General features: G+C 36.6%; 1 pseudogene; it reads right to left on the reverse strand.

Annotated features, from left to right (window-relative positions):
* LOC18781604 lies at positions 855 to 20,678 on the reverse strand (annotated as a pseudogene).

A 22,071-nucleotide genomic window follows, 5' to 3' on the forward strand; every position in this document is an offset into this window, starting at 1 on the left:
AGACAAGGGCATAGTTATGGACAATATAAGAGTAAAGCAAGGGCAAGGTTAAGTAGAGACAACGCAAGTAAAGTAAGGGCAAGGTTAAGTAGAGAAAGGCAAGAACAAGGTTATGCAGAGGCAACCAAAATCGATTGCTCTGATACCATGCTAAAATGAGAGTATGAGAGAGTATTCTGGTTTCAATTGATGTGATTTCTTTGTAATACTAACATCAGAATTTATACAAGTAGAGAAGGCTTGCTAACCAATCTCAATATTAATTAAAATAGTTAGCTGGTGACAGGTGACAGCTGATGCCATTAATGTCATTTTGGGTTCTAAGCAGTCTCTTAAAGTCATTAGCTTTTAATGCATTAACAAGATTTTTACAAGCCAACATATTAGTGAATTTAAGTCATTTTAAGAGAGGTGATATGTCAATAAAATCAAATTTTTTTTCTTTGAGTTCGAGTGTCCAAAAAAGTTCATATGTAACAAATGGGGGTCATGTAAGAGTAATGGTTGCTGTACAGCTCATCAACTATTCTTCAAACAGTCACTGAAATCAATAGATTGTGTAAACTTTAAATGAGTATTATATACTTAAACACAAAATCTCTGCAAAATTCAATTATTGTTTGTCACTTCAAAAACAAAACCAAGGAACAAAGCAACAGAGACAAACAATGGGAAAAAAAAAAAACACATTAAATTGTGTGAGAGATTATTTGATGAGGCACCTTTTTTCCTCAAAACCAATTCGTACACTAAAAAGATCATGACATTGAACTTATTAATCGCAAAAGTTTCGAACAGGCTAAAAGAAACAGATTTTTCAACACACAAAAACAAAATTTTTGCCTTAGAGATATCTAAGCAGTCGCTGCTTGCTTGTTAGCAAATGCAATACCATTCTCAATGCTTGATTTCAGTTCTCGCTTAAGTGCTTCCAAAGCTTTTTGTTCATACTTTGTCAAACCTTGGAGGTCATATATGTTACCAAAGCTTCAACCCCATTCCTTCCAAGCTTAACCCTTGATGCAAAGAATGTAAGTTCAATCAGATCAGACTCCACATAAGAGTATTCATAGATATCTCCATCTCCATCCAGTGCCCGCATAGATGACTCGACGAATCTAGCTGCTGCATATACCATGGACAATGTAGCAGACCCAACACCACCCTTCTCCTCTACAACCTCAGTTCCAGCATTTTGAATCTTCACGGTCAGATTTTCAACTTCTTCATCATTCAGGCTGACTGAAGGGATGGTTATCTTAGCATGTCCACCAACAACCGAGACGTCAACATTAATGGGTTTCAGATTATGCTCCTGAGCAACAAAAGTGTTTGCCCTCACAACATCCAAGTTAGTAACACTAAACAACTTCTTTGGTTATAAACACCCTTCTATTTCAGAACTTCCGCAACAAATGACACTCTGGAGTTCATCGAATTACTGATAATGTGGATGAGGGCCTTAGGACAGTTATCCGCCACAGCCTCGACCAATTTCTTCACAATGCTGGCGTTGATGTTGAAGAGGTCATCACAAGTCATCATCGAGAGCATCACAATATTTGGAACCTGTGCAGCTATGACCACCACATCCACACATTTCAATGAATTGGCTAGTTGAGAAGCTCCGACGAAATCCAGAACCTGAGCGGGAATGTCGCAGTGACTGAGATCAATAACAACATCCGTCACATTTTTCATGTCATATAGATAGAGGGCAGAGACATCTTGATCAAAAGCGCCAGAGGTTCACGTATCTCACTAGCAGCTCTAAGAAGAGCTACTTTATAAGATGGGGCCTAGGAAAAGGTAGCTGCTGCTGATGTTGTCCCCATATCACAATCTTTGTGTCAATCAACAAAGATTATACAATGATAAAAGCATAAGTGAAAATATAGAATCCCAACCCCAAAATCAATCCCTGATCTCCAAACTCAATGACAAAAGCACAAACAAACATCTTAATCAACGTCTACTTTCCAAATTCACCCAATCAAAGATTATACAATGAATGATGTTGGTGCTGTCACTAACTGAGCAACTAGCTAAGCAAAATCAGCCACATGCCATAATTTAAGAGGTTATCACCTTAGCCAAAGAAGTCTTACCAAAATTCACGACTCTAAGCAAAGGAAAGAGTACCACATTGGAAGACTACAAGATGTGGAGATTCCCCTTCACCTATAAACAAAGACCACTCTCCACTTAGAAAAGGGTCTTGACCCATAGGTCTTGGATACTGGATCATCATCTTAGGCCTTGGACCCTCTCTCATCTTCCCTTTATCTTTGGGCATGCCGCTTGTACAAATGTAAACACATGGTATTATAATGAGAACATCCTTCTCCATAGACGTAGCCCATCATTCGGGTGAACCACGTACATATGTCTCATGCATGCTTACTTACTTTACTTATATTGACAGTCACAACCTGCCGAAGACCTTCACTACCACTAACATGCCAAAGGTCTTCACATTCACTCAACTTGCATAAGGCAGTTACTTACCTTGCCTCCTAAGGGCACATATACCTACTGAAAGCCCACGCCTTCACACATCATCCATGACTTCACATCTATCTAAGTTGAACCCAATTTTAGACATTAATAGTTTGGCCCCGTCTATAGGAATCGACACAAAAAACTTTTATCGTTCTCCCCTTCTTCATTTCCCTTTGTCACTCTCTCAATCAGCATCTCATCATTGTCATTTGATTCCCTTATTTAGTTCCCTTTGATCATGTTATGTTGTCAAATTGATTTAAGATCAATGAGAGTGACAAATACGTATATGTGAAGAGTTTCAAGAACTCATGTGTCATAGTATGTTTATACATTGATGACATGCAGATAATGGAACTAACAAAGATGTTATCAATTCTACAAAGAAAATATTGTGTTCCAGTTTTGACATGAAGGACCTAGGACTTGCATATGTCATATTTGGAATTAGAGTTCAAAGAACCAAACACAATTATTTTTTTACTCAGTCCCATTATCCAGAAAAAGTACTTAGAAAATTTGGTCACTTTGATGATCCGTCTGTTGTGACCCCTTTTGATCCATCAGTTCATATAGCTAAAAATAGTGGAGATGTAGTATCTCAGCTAGAATATTCACAAGTAATTGGGAGCTTAATGTATATGATGAACAGTACAAGGTCTGATTCATATGATGTAAGCATGCTTAGCATTATACTAGCAACCCATCTGATGATCATTGGAAAGCTTTGATTAGAGTGTTACAGTTTATAAAAGGCACAATGAATCATGGATTGCATTACACAAGTTATCTACCAGTTTTAGAAGGATATAGTGATGCAAACTGGATTTCTGGTGAAAATGAAAGAAAATTCACTAATGGCTATGTTTTTGTGTGTGAAGGGGCAGCAGTAGCTTGGAAATCAACCAAGAAAACATGTACAACACGGTCAATTATGGAATCTAAATTCATAACTTTGGGCAAGGCTGCTAAAGAAGCAAAATGGCTTCGAAACTTTATGGAAGATATACCATTATTGTCTAAACCAATAACTGCAACATGTATTCATTGTGATAACATGACAGCTATTGCAAGAGTAAAAAATAAGATATACAATGGCACATCAAGGCATATAAGGCGAAGACATAGCACTATTAGACATTTGCTCAAAGATGGAATAATCTCATTAGATTATGCAAAGTCAAAGGAAAACATAGCTGATCTTTTGACAAAGGCCTACCTAGAGAGCAAATTAAATATGCATCGAGGGGAATGGGTTTAATGTCAATTTCACAATGAGCTAAATTGATGGAACCCTAACCTAGCTGATTGGAGATCCCATGGTCTAGGTTCAATAGACAAACTAGTTGAGAACGGCTCAAGGTATGAACACATTATTTACTCATTCCTATGATCAAAGTGTGTTGTTTGCAAAAGTTTATAGGGTATGTTTTGTACAAACATTTAATGACGTTAATATTTTGATATTCAAAAGAAGTATGGCAGAATACTTTTAATTAAGGTTACCTATATAGGAGTAAATGTGGGGTCGCATTTATGAGAATTGCATGGCTACATTCTCTAAAGCTCCTATGAAATCGGGATTTGTTCAGGACCAAAATGAACACAATCGCATGAACTTAAGTGTGTATACATTTAATACATGTGTGACATATTATCTCGGTTTACTACAAAACGATGAACAGTTCAAGGTTATGAATTCCACTGATTCATTAAGTAGATCCTATACGTCTACATTAGGGAAAGTTCAAGTTCAAAAGACACTTATCTTGATGTATATTTTATCTAATTTCTTCTCCAGTTTTCGAGTATGCATATATTTTTAAAAATTTTCATTTCAAATGTGGGGTATAATTGTTGGAAGTTTGAAAGCAAATTATCCCACATCAGAGGAAACAAATGGTTTAACATGCTTTGTGAGCATGATACTTTGACACCAATTAAATAAGATTGGTGGGCTAATGGCTTGGTAGTGAAAGCTATACATGGTTAACTTGATTAATAATATTTAATTAATCAAGACTTGGGCCTCGGGTCTTGGGGCTCTTGGACTCTTTGGAAAAACTACTAAAGACATCGAGCCCGAAAATAAAATTATTTTATTTTATTTTATTTTATTTTTTAGGGTTTCTTATAGGAAAAGTTAAATTCAAACCAGAAGTCTTATCCTTTTGTTTGAATTTGAACATGTATAACTGATACTAACTCTATTTTGAAGGGGTGCAATTGTGTTATAAAACTATAAGTCCTAAGCCATTAAAAATCATCTTTTTTTAAACTATTCATACTCCTTTATAAAATTACATAGTATATTGGAGAGAGAAGCACACCAACGTTCGCAAGAGTTCAAGGATCCGATGTTGGATCCTTGAGTTATAGATAGTTGAATCCTGGGAGATAGACGCCTATTGAACTTCAAGCACTGAGGAGGGGCGAAATTCTATCTTTAGGACATTGCAAATCCTCAAGCCTCTATCTTCAATAAAATTCAATGTTCTGCACTTAATTTCTACTTACACATTTATGCAAGTTTGTATTTTTGTTTCTGTCTACACTTATTGCTTCGTGTATTAATATAGTGATCAATATTATAAGTCATTTACTGATTTTTTCCTAACAAGTTGTTTGCAAATTGTTTGATGTTTGAGGCTCTATGTTGTTTCACTGCATGACAGAATTCCCTAGAAAAAAAAAATACTATATATGCTGCTAACAAGATCGGCGTTCTCAAGGATAATGTATGAATGAATGCTGCTTGCTTCTTTATCAAATCGGCTTCCTCATGATTCATGAAAGGTTGGATCTCATACGCTTGCGAGATACAAGAGAGGTATTGCACTTTTCTCCACAAAATATTTAAACGTACAAGTGCATTTGCGTGGTATTTTGTAGTAATCCTCTTCAGAATTTAGAGAAAATACTAGCTAATTTCACAGCGAGGAGAAACCATAGAAAAGCAGAACGCAGTGATGACTTTGATTGCACACTATTCTTGAAATTACTATATATGAACCTGTCACAACTCCTTGTGGTTGTGGGCATTCTTTTTGTCATTCATGCCTATTTCAGTCAATGGATCGAGGTGAGTGTTTTGCTGTTACTGATTCTATTTAATCTTCTAATCCCTTTTTTGTCCTTTACTTTGGTTAATTATCCTAGGTAATAAATGTCCTTTGTGCCCAACAGTTCTTTTCATTAGTCCTTAGAACATGTGCAATAATATTTATAGGTTTGTCAGCATGATATGTGCTTTCTAATTTTTCGTGCTTAATTAGTGTTATAGCTTTCAGAGTTTACCAAGATTGTTTGCTTCAATTCTGAGGTCTACCTTCAATGTCTTCGTTTCGTTTTTACCAGTGTGACACTTCCCAGAGGAATTTGCCGAAAGGAAGTTGGAGAATGATACAATGAGAAACTTTGGTGTTGATTTGATGTCACTCTTTGTAATGGATGTTGTCCTCCCATTTCAGAAGTTTCCGCTACACATTTTTTAAGGTATAGACTTATGGTAAGTTGGTTAGCAGTTTATATTTTTGACATATGACATTCATAAAATATTTAAACGTACAAATGCATTTGCTGCAAAAGAACTATGTTGACATACTTATCTGGCAAGTTTTGTATACCTACTTGGTACATTCCTGCAGTCCATGTAATCCATTTCCCGTTGAGAGCAGTCTGAGGGAACAGTTGCACAATCTTACCTGACTGGTATGGTTTTGGTCACATGACTATATAGAGTAAAAAATGGAAAGAAACAAATACGTGAATCAGATTACATGCTTTTCTCCCTTTATACTCAACAGTTGCTCAAATTCTAGTCATCATTGTTTCTTCTTTTTTGGAAAAGAAACACGAACTTTAAATAAATAGAGAAACAAATATATCTACAAGAAAGATGAGAGTAAATGTCCGTCACAATCCGCCAGCCTAACAATCAATAAACTCAAATCATTTACACCTATCTCCCTTTGAGCTAGGACAGTGGATTCTGAAATTGGAGACAATTAACACTTGACCTATAACAACTAGCTGGTGAGCGAAGTGGATTCAGACACATTTCTCGCATCGTTAGAATTACCAATCAGTGATTACGTCACAGACTTGAAGTCAGTATTGGATCAAAGTATACGAATCATCCAGGCCATGATAGATATATGTGCTAACAGTAGGTGGATTTCAAGCTCAATTACTTGCGTGCATCTTCTGCAAATGGTCATGCAGGTATTCTTCTTAGTAGTAGTACTTGCCTAGAATAAAAGACGAGTGCAAATTGGGCATTCTGCCTTGTTTATATTATTACATTCTACAGCAAGCATATGAGTTGATTAGTTAGAGATGTTAATCGGTTGAATGTTGTTAGTCCATGCCTCTTTCCTGTATTGTTTATCTTGTTTTGTTTTTTTCCTTTGTCCTCCAAGAGAAGCTCTTCTTTTGTGTTTTTACTTTTCACAGTACATTACGCTAAAAAAAAATAGAGGGCCATTTCAGGAGGACTCAAACCTTCTACAAAACCACAAATAAGAAATTCCAGGTGTTAATATCATTGAGGATCTGCAGCCTTTTCCACCATCGAAATGAAATTAAAACTTCAGCAAAAGGACAGCGGAGAGTCTCGCTCTTTAGACATCAAACTGACCGCGTTTCGCTAAGGTAAAAACTTCTTCTTGTTCTAAACTAGTAATGAGAAACCAAACTAAGCTTCAGATTCTCTTTTACAGGTGAAAAACGAAGCATGGTGGTTGGTCCTTGGGAACACCTCAACATGGGAATTATGAGAGTATCTTTCTCTGATCACTTGGTTACTCACATGGAGTTAACCATCAGCTCCTAATACTCTCCAGGTACTATGTGGCTTTTTCTTGCTTTGCTTGCTAACATTTGTTTTACCGTGCTTTACAGGCGATGAAATTGACTTTAATTTCAGATTGTTATCTGGGCTTCGGGCAAGAGCACTTTATTTCACAACTTATTGAACGGCAGTAACCAAAGCAGGATATATTATCAGTAGATGCATTGGACCTAAAGGTGTATATTATTTATAGATAGTTTTAAAAAAGTTATCTATACATTGGACCTTAGATTTAAAATATTCGAATATACGGCTATACTCTTTAAATATATCGCAGTCACGGCCATTTCGCTTCTCTATAAGTGCTTCCAAGCATCAAAGACTTGGTATTGAGCCTCTCTCTCAACTCAAGCTTCAAATTTCTTTTTTTACTCAATGTCGGTCGAGGCAGAGCCTTCGTCCTCCGGGTTCGGCACCTACGTGCCTGGTGACGTGGACGACTACATTTCGGTGAGTGTGATTTCTCTTGTTTGGTTGCTGAGAAAATGTGGGGAAACCAGGAAGAAATTGAGTATTATATATAGGCGTACACATGTTGGTTGGTCTAGTCTTATCAACATCTGGCTTTCTGATTGTTATTCTGACTGGAGAGTTGCAGTGTGGTGGCGAGCTAGGGCAGATCTCTGATTCCAAACATATATGTTAATATTGACTTTATGGATGGAGCTATTATAGGCTTTGTTCTTCTCAGCATGAAAATTTGTGCTGATTTTTGTGAAAAGTTGTACGTGAAATGGCTGAAGAACCAGAGGAATCAAACAACACCTGTCACCTGCCCTCCCTCTTAAGACATTATTGATAATAAATAAAGCCCCATAAATAAATGTAACATAAAACAAGGAACAAGATTCTATCATATATTGTTGGGAGTTCCATTTCATCCAATTTTGGCTGTTTTAACATAAAAAAATCATAGGGAAAATTGACCAGCATTGAATGCATATTTTTTATGATCATTTTGTCTCCATTAACAACATAAAATTACAATAAATGCAATTTTTTAAGATTAAAAAAAATTTATATGGGTATAATTGGAAAATTAAACAACTTTGTTTTACATTCCTAAGCAAACCAAATATGAGAAAAGAAATAAAGTGGTATTTCCTGGTTACTTTCTTAGCAATACCAAACATGAGAAAGAAATATTTCATTTCTCATCCCTTAGAAAAAAAAACATGAAAAATTATTTCTCAAAAAAAAAAAATTTCGTGAACCAAATGAGGCTTAAGGTTACAACAAATTTTTATTTTGTGCTACAGAATGCACTAAAAGCTTTCTAGATGCAAGAATTGTTATAGTTTAAGTATACCCCTTATAAATTGGAAGGGAGATATTGAATTGGAATGAGTACAATCTAAATTCTTTAGGCTCTGTTTGGTTCACAAAACATATTTCAAGGAAAATCACTTCCTATATCATTTTTCAAGGGATGGAAAATGGAGATTCTTTTTCCATTTTTGGTAATCCTCGGAAAGTAACCAAGAAATACCACTTTATTTCCTTTCACATGTTTGGTTTATGTAGGAATGTAAAACTGTTGAGGCCCAAAAAATCCAAGGCTGAGCCCAAATATATTTCTAGCCCAGTACGACACCTAACTTGAGAAGAAACCCAACTTTGGTACGCAAGAGTTCGTCATATACGCTTGCACACGTGCCACGCCAAGCAAATAAGCAACACGTCACGCTACAAGCTTAAGTGGGCCCAAGCCACGCGAATGTCTGGGGCTTATTGAACGGGTTGTGGTATGGATGGTTACGAGTATTTGATAAGTCCATAAATGTACTCATTTATGTACTCTTTTTACTTAGGTTTTGTAGGAGAATTAGATTTTAAAAGGGCTTATTACTTTACTTTTCTGATTTTCAGCTTTTCTACGCTCTTAGAAGGTTTTTAAGGGAAAATCAACTTTTTGGAGGAATTTTAGTGCAAGGCTAATTGGAGATGAAAGCTAACATCTTGAAGTTAAATCTGTGATTTTTCTAGAATTTTCTACTAAGCCAATTGGTACAGTATTACAAGTAAATTTAGCCCACATGCAGACAGGATAGTTTCGTACATGTTACGTGAATGTGAAGAAACGGAAGCCTTCCTGAATTTTTCAAGTTACGTGCTATATATGGTTGGAAAGATAAGACATTTATCTTTCTAAAATATATTTTTACTGATTTTTCTAGAAGGCTGATGATCTCCAAATCGTGTGATAATTGGGCTGAGCTGTATTTCCTTGTGGAGTTAGGAATTGTGATTTTTACTTTCCTATTTGGATTCCTTGTTTACCAAGACTTCTTGGACGACTTTTCAGTCAATTTTAGGGTTTAGAACTCCGATATAAGTCATATAAAAGGCCAGCCAAGGCCCCCCAAAACAGGCATTCACGTCCTAAGGAGATCAACCATGCAAGAGGAGAAAGCTGCCAACGAGTTCTTTCTTTTCCTTCCTTCTTTTAATTTTCAGTTCTTATGTATTTATTTTCGAGTTCATCCAAGAACATGAGTAACTAATTTCTTGTTAGTTAGGGCTTAATCTTGAAGCCCTAAACATAATTTCAATTTTATAAACAAGTTTGAATGGATTTTCAGTTTCTACAAGCGTGATGATTTCAGTTTCTCTATGTTATGTGAATTCTGATATTTTGTTTCTTTGAGTAGCTAACTTAGAAGAATGTATTGGAATTAAATTGTTGTAGAACATAGGTCAATTGCCATATTAAATGTGTTCTTGTTTGCAACGAATAATTGGGTTAAGAACTAGTTATGAGGAATCGATTCTTGAATTCCTAATAACCAATGCCATGTTTTAGGGTTTTTGTGACACTCATATTCTCTTTGATCTTAATGGATTCTTGATTGTTAATTTGAGTAAATGTCATACTAGATTTCAATTAAGAATACATGTATTGATGTAAATGTCATACACTTTACATACACTTAAGAGAGAATCATACAACTCGAGTCAAATGCCATGATCTTGTTGTGAGTGTCGTCATCATATGTTTGCTAGAAATTGATTATCTATTGTTGTTTATGGATTGATTGATTGTTTGGAGGTGGATAGTAAGTCCTAGCTATTGTTCTTGATTGATTTTAAACCAATTTCTCTTAAACTCTAATTTAAATTCTGTTTTGTTTTCTTTTCCTTATTTTGTTTTATTCACAAAATCAAATCAAAACCCCCCTTGGTGTTGGCGTGTGTGTGGAAGTCCTTGTGGTTTCAATCTTTATTTTGTTTTCGTGTTTAATTGTATTTTAGTTTTCATTGTGTGACATTGATAAACATCACTTTAGATCACAATCTCTGTGGGATCGACCCTTACTTGCTTACTATACTATCATTTGATTTGTGCACTTACAAGGTTTTAATATTGTTGTTAAAATTACCAACAGTATTTATGAGACCTATTGATGAGCCGAGAAATTGAAGTTTTGGGCAACTTAGGAGCCTCAAAACTCAAGCCCATTTCTTGAGCCCAAATATGTGGATAAGCATAAAGGAGAGAAAATAGCACAATACTCTAGGAAATTAGCTCATTCCCTTAATGGGTTAACCCATCACCTTAGAATGGCCCAAATGACCTATACAATATTTGAAAGTTTCCAGCATATGGCTGGAGACAAAACAACTACAAAAGCCAAAGGTTACCTATGTATGCAGGCTGCTGGGAATCTCTAGCACATGGCCAAAGACAAATCCCAACACAAGCCATCCAAAAAAATCAATGGATACTTGAGCAAAACACCCTTTAGACCAGTGTCATTACCCACTCATTTCTCCTACCAGCTCTTACCATGAAATAAGGGAGGAAAGAAGGCGAGATAGTAGCCAAAAATAGGAGTTTAACATTGAAGCAGCTGCGGGAAGACCTTAGAGCTCCTAAAAATCTTGTCTTTATGTGTTTGGATAGAGAAAGGTTTCACAAAAGAGGTTGAATCGAAGGAAGATAAGAGAAATGGAGGAGAAGAGTTAACAAAATTAGAGAGAACCAACTAGGGTTTTCTTGGGAAAAATGAGCTTCCAGCGCCTGTAAAAGGGATGCACCTTCTACCCAATAAAACAACTCAAAAAAGGACAAGCAACACACATCCAGAGAGCAAGCTTCATCTCTCATCCCTTAAACCTATGCAATTTCGAGCCTCATTTCTCTATCTTCTCCCATTTTCTCCTCTGGTAAATCATTCCAGGGCTTGACAGAGCTTCCGTCAAGCTGCCGGAAACTACTCAACACACCCATTGTTATTCCCCCATCTCTCTATCTCTCTCTTCAACAAACCCACTTAGAATCTCTTCCCCCTTGAATTAAAAACTTTGTTTCTCATAGGAAATCACAGCTCTTTCTCTCTCTCTCATGCTAAACTCATGAATGCTTAGCTCTCGTACCATAATCTTTGCATGCCAAGCCAAGAATTTATTTGTAAGCGACTGTTGCTTTTGTTGGTGAAGATAACCAGGGTGCTTCCTAAGGCTTCACTACCCTTTTGAAGCATTCTTGGGGTCTGATTCTCGAACTCAGACACAGGGGTAATTTCACCCATTTGCTCCTTACCCAGCCCATTTGTAGATGTCGGAACGAAAAAGCCCCTACATAAATTGGCGACTCTACTAGGGATCATGCCGTTATCTTCACCAATGCCTCTGAAGAAGACGACCATAAGCAATAAACCAGAGAAAATAAAGCGATAAGAACATTCCCTATTCTTTGTGTTCCCCCTTTTGTTGGTTATCTACTTTGCAGAACAAGCAAAATAAGGGTGACTGACATGTGCCTTTTCCTTGTTTCTTAGATCTTCATTCTCAAGCAAAACCAGATCTTGTACGAGGACTGGGGGCTTAGGCAAATCCATCATTCATGCCATTGAGCAAACTACACATGCAAACTCCAAAATACTTGGGGGCTTCGTGCCAAGTAAATCTGTAAATAAAATTTAAAAAAAGGGAGTCAAGCATCGGCACTTCAAAGTTTCTCATGCTAAATCAAGCTATACCTCGGTTCCAAGAGTTGTGTGATTCAACATTATTCACATCTTCAACCAAGTCCAAGCTATATACATTCATTCATCATTGTTTCCACCACTTCTAATATCTTAAACATTCTCTAGGCACTTGCCTTATTTCAAAGCCCCTGCCCTATTTCAAACATCATGCCAGTGTATATGCCCATTCACCCCCAAAGCTCAATTTATCTTTGCAACAATTCAACAAAATCATTACATCTCTGAATGAAAACTCAAAGCAGCCTCAACAACTAGTTTGTTCTCTGTCTCATCCAAAGTCTCTTTGGTCAAGCAATTCAAATGTTCCATAAGCCTTCATATTGCAAGTCAAGGTGTAAGCAACCAAAAACTCACCTTCATACCATCAAGTTCATTAACAAATTAGTAAGAAGATGACATTTCTCATGCTTTGGAACCTCTTAATCAAGCCTGAAAAAGAAACAATAGAGTATGTTGGCTAGATCAGGTGCCATAAGGGAACTTGTAAACGAAAAAGGGGCGCCAGAAGCATAATCGCTATTAAAGCATAATTTTTTCCAAAGACAAGTTGCAAGCGATCAAAACTCACTTTCATGCTATCAAAATCCTAGAAAATTAGACTTCTCATGCTTTGGAGCTTTTAAACAAGAGAATACGTTAGCCAAAATCAAGCGCCAAAAAGGTACTCATACACAAAGGGAGGTGCCGGAAGCATAATTTTCTCAGAGTGCAAGCAAACTCATCTATCAAGCATTTGACAAATTTCGCAGGGGGTAATACCAATCCACATGCCAAGAAATTTCGTTTCATTTAAGCATTCCAAGCAGTTCAGGCATTTCAAACAAATTGAAGAACTCATGCTCTTGCAACAATATCATACGACATCACGCCCTCACAACAATATTTCTCAAGATCATGATCTAGCAATGCCCAGATCAGCACTCAATGCCAAGAGAAAGGACATGCTAAATTCTCAAACAAAAGCAACATGCCAAGCAAAACTTATACACAAGCTTTCCAACCATTCTAGTTGGAACATCCCACCTTTGGAAAATCACTAGAAATCAAGCTTACAACCAACAAATCCCAAACTTTCCAGATTAGAACTAGACATATCAAGCTTCATTTTTTCCAAAATTTCGTTGCATTTAGAGCTAGGGAAGCATGTCAAATAGATTCCCGAAATAGGCCATGCTGCAGGAACTCCATGGCTCTAGCAGCTTAACCGTTACTTTGAAATTGCACAAAAAATTCATTTTTCCTTCAAATGGCACAAAACCAGTTCCAACACAGCTAGTGTGAAGTCTGTTATCATCTCCAACTCAGATTCTAAGATAAACATTTCAAAAGTTCAAAAAAATCCAGCAAGCTACTTTGAGATATTTTGACAAACACTTGGCATGCATTACCCAATGAGCTTGTATGACCCTTATTTATCACCAAGCTAGAACCTTAAACTAGAAGCTCAAACTCATAATTCAATTTCTAGTTCACAAATTCTGGGAAATGCAGAGGAACTCAAGCATTCATGCATAGAAAACAAGAATGCAACAAAGGCATCAACATCAATCCAAGAACACGCTTCAGAAAAATGGAGGCAGAGAGCACTACAATGGGTGGATGGTCCTCAATTTTGGATATGTTATAAACCACATAATTTCGCGCAAATTTTGTGAAGCAAGCGCAATCATCCAAGCATCAGAAGATAAAGACACATGCAGAAGCAGAATTTTTAGAAACTCACTAGCCATGGATGAACACAAAAGTTGCAGACCAACTTTGAACCATCAGAAAAATTCAAAAATCATACAAATTATATAGGCTATATACTCGAGCAGATGAACAACTTTCATCAGGAAGTTTTCTGATCTGAGTTTTCGAAATATGACTTATGTACGCGGACCTCTCCCGACGAAATTTCGTCGGCATAGGTACGCAGACCTCTCCCGACGAAATTTCGTCGGCACAGGTCCGCAGACCTCTCCCGACAAAATTTCGTCGGGAAAAGTCTTCAGGTTTTTTTTTTTTTTTTTTATAAAATAAAAATTTTTAAAATTTAAAATTTTAAATATATAAATTTAGTTTCTTAACTTTTTCTTTTGGCCAACTTCCTTAGTTTAATATATGTAATTAAGTAATATCTTTCCGTTTTTGAATTACTTTAATTAGTAATTGTGTTTTAATTATTATTTTTTAGTGAATATTTAAATATGTTACTTATTTCATATCTGTCCACAACACAGCCTGTGCACACCTGGCTTTGACATCTGTCATCAACATGACTATGGGAGGCTTGTCGAGCATGGTGCGCACATGTGCCATCACAAAAGCGTCAAAGTAAAATTAACAAGTGAAAACACTTAAAAATAAATAAAATATTTATTAAATAAAATTACATATTTTTTTAGAAAATGAGTCCGCCCATCACCTACTGTCTCCTATGTTCAAAACTGAAGTTTTGTCTGCACGACATTAAGAAAATGTAAGGAAAATATGTCTGTGCTGTTACATTGAGAAGATGTAATCCAGTTTTACGGCAGAAAACAGCGTTTTTTGGGGGTCTGGAGAACTCAAGCCGCTTCCAGCGACTTGGGACGTTCTAGATCTCGAAAAGATGCATGAAATCAAAAAAAAAGAAATTGCTCAATAAATAATAAATAATTATTTTAAATTATTTTGTGCAATTTTCAAACCTAATTTCATTCAAATTTAAATTGAAAGGACATGTCAAAAACGAAAAAATAAATAAATAAATTGCTTATTCTCGTTTGGGTGTCTTAATTAAATTTCCTTGGTGAATACTCAAGGAAAAAAGAAAAATGAAAAAGTGAATTACTATTTATTAAGTAATATAATTCATAAAGTTAATTAATAAATTTGATGCTAATTATTCACTAAATAAATAAAAATTAAAATATAATTACTAATTTCACTAATTAAATAAGACAAATGTATTATTTAGTTACTAACGATAAAATTTTAAAAAATTAATTAACCTAAACATACCAAGTTTATATATATATATTTTTTTTAAATAACCTTTCCCGGCGAAATTTCGTCGGCACAGATATTTTCGTCGGGGAAAACCTAATCCGGCGAATTTTGCCGGTATAGATTTTTGCCGACGAAATTTCGTCGGCATAAGTACGCGGACCTCTCCCGACGAAATTTCGTCGGCATAGGTACGCAGACCTCTCCCGACGAAATTTCGTCGGCATAGGTTCGTAAACCTCTCCCGACGAAATTTCGTCGGCACAGGTCCGCAGACCTCTCCCGACGAAATTTCGTCGGGAAAAGTCTTCAGGTTTTTTTTTTTTTTTTTTTTTTTTAATAAAATAAAAAATTTAAAAATTTAAAAATTTAAAAATATAAATTTAGTTTCTTAACTTTTTCTTTTGGCCAACTTCCTTAGTTTAATATATGTAATTATTTTTTATTTTTTTTTATTTTTATAAAATAAAAATTTTTAAAATTTAAAAATTTAAAAATATAAATTTAGTTTCTTAACTTTTTCTTTTGGCCAACTTCCTTAGTTTAATATATGTAATTAAGTAATATCTTTCCGTTTTTGAATTACTTTAATTAGTAATTGTGTTTTAATTATTATTTTTTAGTGAATATTTAAATATGTTACTTATTTCATATCTGTCCACAACACAGCCTGTGCACACCTGACTTTGACATCTGTCATCAACATGACTATGGGAGGCTTGTCGAGCATGGTGCGCACATGTGCCATCACAAAAGCGTCAAAGTAAAATTAACAAGTGAAAACACTTAAAAATAAATAAAATATTTATTAAATAAAATTACATATTTTTTAAAATTACATATTTTTTTAGAAAATGAGTCCGCCCATCACCTACTGTCTCCTATGTTCAAAACTGAAGTTTTGTCTGCACGACATTAAGAAAATGTAAGGAAAATATGTCTGTGCTGTTACATTGAGAAGATGTAATCCAGTTTTACGGCAGAAAACAGCGTTTTTTGGGGGTCTGGAGAACTCAAGCCGCTTCCAGCGACTTGGGACGTTCTAGATCTCGAAAAGATGCATGAAATCAAAAAAAAAGAAATTGCTCAATAAATAATAAATAATTATTTTAAATTATTTTGTGCAATTTTCAAACCTAATTTCATTCAAATTTAAATTGAAAGGACATGTCAAAAACGAAAAAATAAATAAATAAATTGCTTATTCTCGTTTGGGTGTCTTAATTAAATTTCCTTGGTGAATACTCAAGGAAAAAAGAAAAATGAAAAAGTGAATTACTATTTATTAAGTAATATAATTCATAAAGTTAATTAATAAATTTGATGCTAATTATTCACTAAATAAATAAAAATTAAAATATAATTACTAATTTCACTAATTAAATAAGACAAATGTATTATTTAGTTACTAACGATAAAATTTTAAAAAATTAATTAACCTAAACATCCCAAGTTTATATATATATATTTTTTAAATAACCTTTCCCGGCGAAATTTCGTCGGCACAGATATTTTCGTCGGGGAAAACCTAATCCGGCGAATTTTGCCGGTATAGATCTTTGCCGACGAAATTTTGTCGGCATAAGTACGCGGACCTCTCCCGACGAAATTTCGTCGGGAAAAGTTTTCAGGTTTTTTTTTTTTATTTTATAATAAAATAAAATTTTTTAAAATTTAAAAATTTAAAAATATAAATTTAGTTTCTTAACTTTTTCTTTTGGCCAACTTCCTTAGTTTAATGTATGTAATTATTTTTTTATTTTTTTTATTTTTATAAAATAAAAATTTTTAAAATTTAAAAATTTAAAAATATAAATTTAGTTTCTTAACTTTTTCTTTTGGCCAACTTCCTTAGTTTAATATATGTAATTAAGTAATATCTTTCCGTTTTTGAATTACTTTAATTAGTAATTGTGTTTTAATTATTATTTTTTAGTGAATATTTAAATATGTTACTTATTTCATATCTGTCCACAACACAGCCTGTGCACACCTGACTTTGACATCTGTCATCAACATGACTACGGGAGGCTTGTCGAGCATGGTGCGCACATGTGCCATCACAAAAGCGTCAAAGTAAAATTAACAAGTGAAAACACTTAAAAATAAATAAAATATTTATTAAATAAAATTACATATTTTTTTAGAAAATGAGTCCGCCCATCACCTACTGTCTCCTATGTTCAAAACTGAAGTTTTGTCTGCACGACATTAAGAAAATGTAAGGAAAATATGTCTGTGCTGTTACATTGAGAAGATGTAATCCAGTTTTACGGCATAAAACAGCGTTTTTTGGGGGTCTGGGGAACTCAAGCCGCTTCCAGCGACTTGGGACGTTCTAGATCTCGAAAAGATGCATGAAATCAAAAAAAAAGAAATTGCTCAATAAATAATAAATAATTATTTTAAATTATTTTGTGCAATTTTCAAACCTAATTTCATTCAAATTTAAATTGAAAGGACATGTCAAAAACGAAAAAATAAATAAATAAATTGCTTATTCTCGTTTGGGTGTCTTAATTAAATTTCCTTGGTGAATACTCAAGGAAAAAAGAAAAATGAAAAAGTGAATTACTATTTATTAAGTAATATAATTCATAAAGTTAATTAATAAATTTGATGCTAATTATTCACTAAATAAATAAAAATTAAAATATAATTACTAATTTCACTAATTAAATAAGACAAATGTATTATTTAGTTACTAACGATAAAATTTTAAAAAATTAATTAACCTAAACATACCAAGTTTATATATATATATTTTTTTTAAATAACCTTTCCCGGCGAAATTTCGTCGGCACAGATATTTTCGTCGGGGAAAACCTAATCAATTTCGTCGGCATAAGTACGCGGACCTCTCCCGACGAAATTTCGTCGGCATAGGTACGCAGACCTCTCCCGACGAAATTTCGTCGGCATAGGTTCGTAAACCTCTCCCGACGAAATTTCGTCGGCACAGGTCCGCAGACCTCTCCCGACGAAATTTCGTCGGGAAAAGTCTTCAGGTTTTTTTTTTTTTGATTGAGCTCCAAGTTATGGCCTTCCAAGTGCTCAACGCACATTCCATATCTCTCTTTTGAGCAAAGATGAATCCGCCTTCATCCCTTGCTATCGATGGTCCAATCACCCGCCTTGCTAGGCTGCCCAACACACCTCAAACGGAGACGCCCGTTCGACAAAACACTCTAGAGGCTCGAATGGAAGCCCAACAACAAGAAATGGCAAAGATGCAAGAGCACAACAATATTCTCTCTTTCAAACTCGACAACACTCAGAGGCAGCTCTATGACCAGCAATCACATTCGGCCCAACTGCAGGACGGTCTGGAGAAAACCATGCAACTTTGGCAGGGGCAGTCATTCAGAAGCATGACAAGGGAAAGAAACCGGAAGTAGGCAAACCATCCGCATTTCGACGATTGTTCGTTCCCTCCCCAGAGGAACACCACCACGAATACGTAGTTTACTCCGACTGTCAGGATAGGCTCAACGATCGGCACAAGGAATACCAACCATCACTAATCCTGGTCCAAGCACAACTCGACGATCGGTGTCCAGACGTGCTCGAACTGAAGTCCTCCCTCCGCCGAAGATACGACACGATCGGCCAGGAGGAAATGGACAAATCAGACTACATTCCAACTTTACCACGATTTCCTTCCGATCGGCAAGGCTGGGAACCTCTCGGAGGGAGAACCACAGTTATCGATCGATCGAAAAGAATGACCGACAAAAGGAGAGCCTTGGCAGGTTATTGCGGATTTCGACGGCCCGATATTGAGGATTTCGACGTAGGCCGAATCCTAGTCGATACGACAGCTTGGTTAACGTGCTTTTCGCTGATGCCTTTAACGCCCTCGAGATAGAGCCTCAGTACCTCAACAAAGATATCACCCCTCTTTTGAGCTTCTAAGGTGACTTGTTGAGCCGGTATGAAGAATCCAGCTTTCATTCGCCATCGACACTGCCTCCAGAAGATTGATCATCTACACTTCTTTGTTGTCGATTACTGACAGCATACAATGCCATCATCGACAAACCAGCGCTAACCCGAATGAAAGCCATGTTATCACTTCCTGGCATTGGCCCTCTCTAAGGCAAAGCTCGATCAACAAGTCAGGATCGACACTACCCTCAGTCTCCCCCTACGGGCCGAATTCCTCACCTTCCTTAGGGCTAATTCGGAAGTCTTCGTTTGGTCGTATAACGATATTTCGGGCATCTCCTCGGATGTCATTTATCCTCAGCATAAACCTGCCAATCCGAATGAACCAAGAGAACCAACTTTGAAGGAGATTATGACTCAGTTTATTCAGACTCAACAACAAACAAACAATAATCTTCAAGCTGGTTATCAAAATTGTCATGCTGCAATTCAAAAATTGGAATCCAAGTAAGCCAGATTTCAAACATAGTCAATGAGAGGGAGAAAGGCAAGTTACCTAGCCAACCTGAAGTCAATCCAAGAGGTAGAAGCACATTAAGGCCATAAAAATATTAAGGAGCAATATTGAGCATTTCATATGGAACAATATCATTTGCTGCTTTGGCCTCCAGAATGCGATCATCACCGACAACGGTAAACAGTTCTACTCTTCTAGCTTTCACCACCAGGAATTAGGATGGCCGCATCCTCATTTGGCCCCTTTAGCCTCTTCGACAGGGGCGCCACATCGAGGGTACCCTCGATCAGCCACAGTCACCTTATCGACCGCAGCAGCTTTAGCCTGACGCTGAGCCTTTGCCTTTGGCCTAGATGAGTCTCCTTTCTTCTTTTGCTAGGGCCCTTGAGACTCCATCCACCTTCTCATAACATCTGACATAACCCTCCCTCCTACCACTGCGCAAACATTCAAGTCAAAATAGGAACGACATACGAAAGGAAACAACAAAGTAAAAATTGCCGAACGACAACACTTACTTTTCTCTTTCTCCTATCTCTCTTTCTCCTTTCTTACGTTCTCGGCCTCGGTGATCAAGCCCACCTTGAATTGATTTCTGAAGCCCAGCAAAGTCTCGAAGTAACCATCGTCTTTGGCGAGCTTACCCCACACCCTTTCAATCGCCTCCACGTCCCTCTTCAACGCGATTAGCCGCTTCAAAGACACTGGAAAAAGAGGCAAACATAGATTAGCTCTGGCAATCCAATCATAATGCATATACAATCGGCAGACAAATGCGTGAAAAAAAAAACAGGCCACACTACAGAACTGCATCTAGAGCCTACCGATTGTCTGAAAGGTCGTAGGGATATGCCTCTCAACAATCACCTTCGATGCTGATTCCTATGCTCCGGATACCAGTACCAGACGCCGAAGCCAAGTTTTTTGCTAGCTCGGTACACAGACCACAAAGTGCCATCGCTGACCGGCCTGTAAGAAGTTCGACTGCACCTACCCCTGTGGTTCGCGCTCTTCGTCCTCGTCACACTATATAGATAGGCGAACTATTTATAGCTCGGCTCTCCCTCTCCAGCTATACCGAACGCAGCTATGGTATCGATGAGCGTGATCCGAAAGTTTGGATTGAACTACCTAAGCGCATAGGCGATTTGGGCTACGATCTTCTGCACCGAATGTCGTACAATACCCACGGGTTTGGGTCTTGGAGAAGAAGAAGAAGAAGAAAGAAAAGTGAGAGAAAATCAGAAAATAAAGCATGCCATGCCAAATGAAAGGAAAAGATAGCAGCCACTTGCAAAGAACTCAAGCTGTTGTAAGCCAAAATATGATTGCAGTAACCAAGATTCAAGCCAAGCAAAACATGGAAGATAATGATGCGTTGTACAAGATGCTCTTGGAAAATAACACAATCTCTATATTCATGCTGCCGAAAGAGTGAACCATCATGCCAGACCAACCTATATCTTGATTCAACTCGACCATTAGATTATCCACATCCTCATAGCAAATCCAAGCTAATCATGCCAAGCCAAGTCATGTTTTTCCAGCACCTATTCCATGTCAAACAAAACATTTTCCGCACCTGCTCTATTTCAAACATCCTTCTATCACATGCCCTATTTCAAACATTCTTCCAGCACATGCCCTATTTAAAACATTTTTCAGCATCTGCTCTATTTCAAACATCCTTCAAGCACATGCCATATTTCAAACATTCTTCTAGCACATGCCTTATTTCAAACATCCTTCCAGCACATGCCCTATTTCAAGAATTCTTCCAATATCTGGCCACCATTTCGTACGCTATCACCTTCACTGAGATTTTGTCTGCCAAATTCAAGTGTTCTGAGGTTGGTGCTATAAACTCAAACACAATGGTGAATCAAAGCTCATTGCATCTGCAACTCCAAGATTGGATCCCCACCATCTACTAGCACATCTGGCTACTGTCAAATGACATCCACCATGCTAAATATCTCAAAAGCTATATTAAACCATGCCACCTTAGCCAATACCAAGCATACAAGCCAAAATCAAGCGTACACGCCAATGCCAAGCATACAAGCCAAAATTAAGCATACACGCCAATGGCAAGCATCAAGCCAAAATAAAGCGTACACGCCAATGCCAAGCATCCAAGCATACAGAGCCAACATCAAGCATACACGCCAATACCAAGCATCAAGCAAAAATCAAGCATACACGCCAATGCCAAGCATCAAGCCAAATACCAAGAATACATGCCAACATCAAGCATACATGCCAATACCAAATATACACGTCAAAACCAAGCGTGCAAGCCAATATCAAGCATACAAATATCAAACACACAAGTCAATACAACTCTTGCA

The sequence above is a fragment of the Prunus persica genome, chromosome G3, assembly GCF_000346465.2.
Source record: "Prunus persica cultivar Lovell chromosome G3, Prunus_persica_NCBIv2, whole genome shotgun sequence".
NCBI lineage: Eukaryota > Viridiplantae > Streptophyta > Magnoliopsida > Rosales > Rosaceae > Prunus > Prunus persica.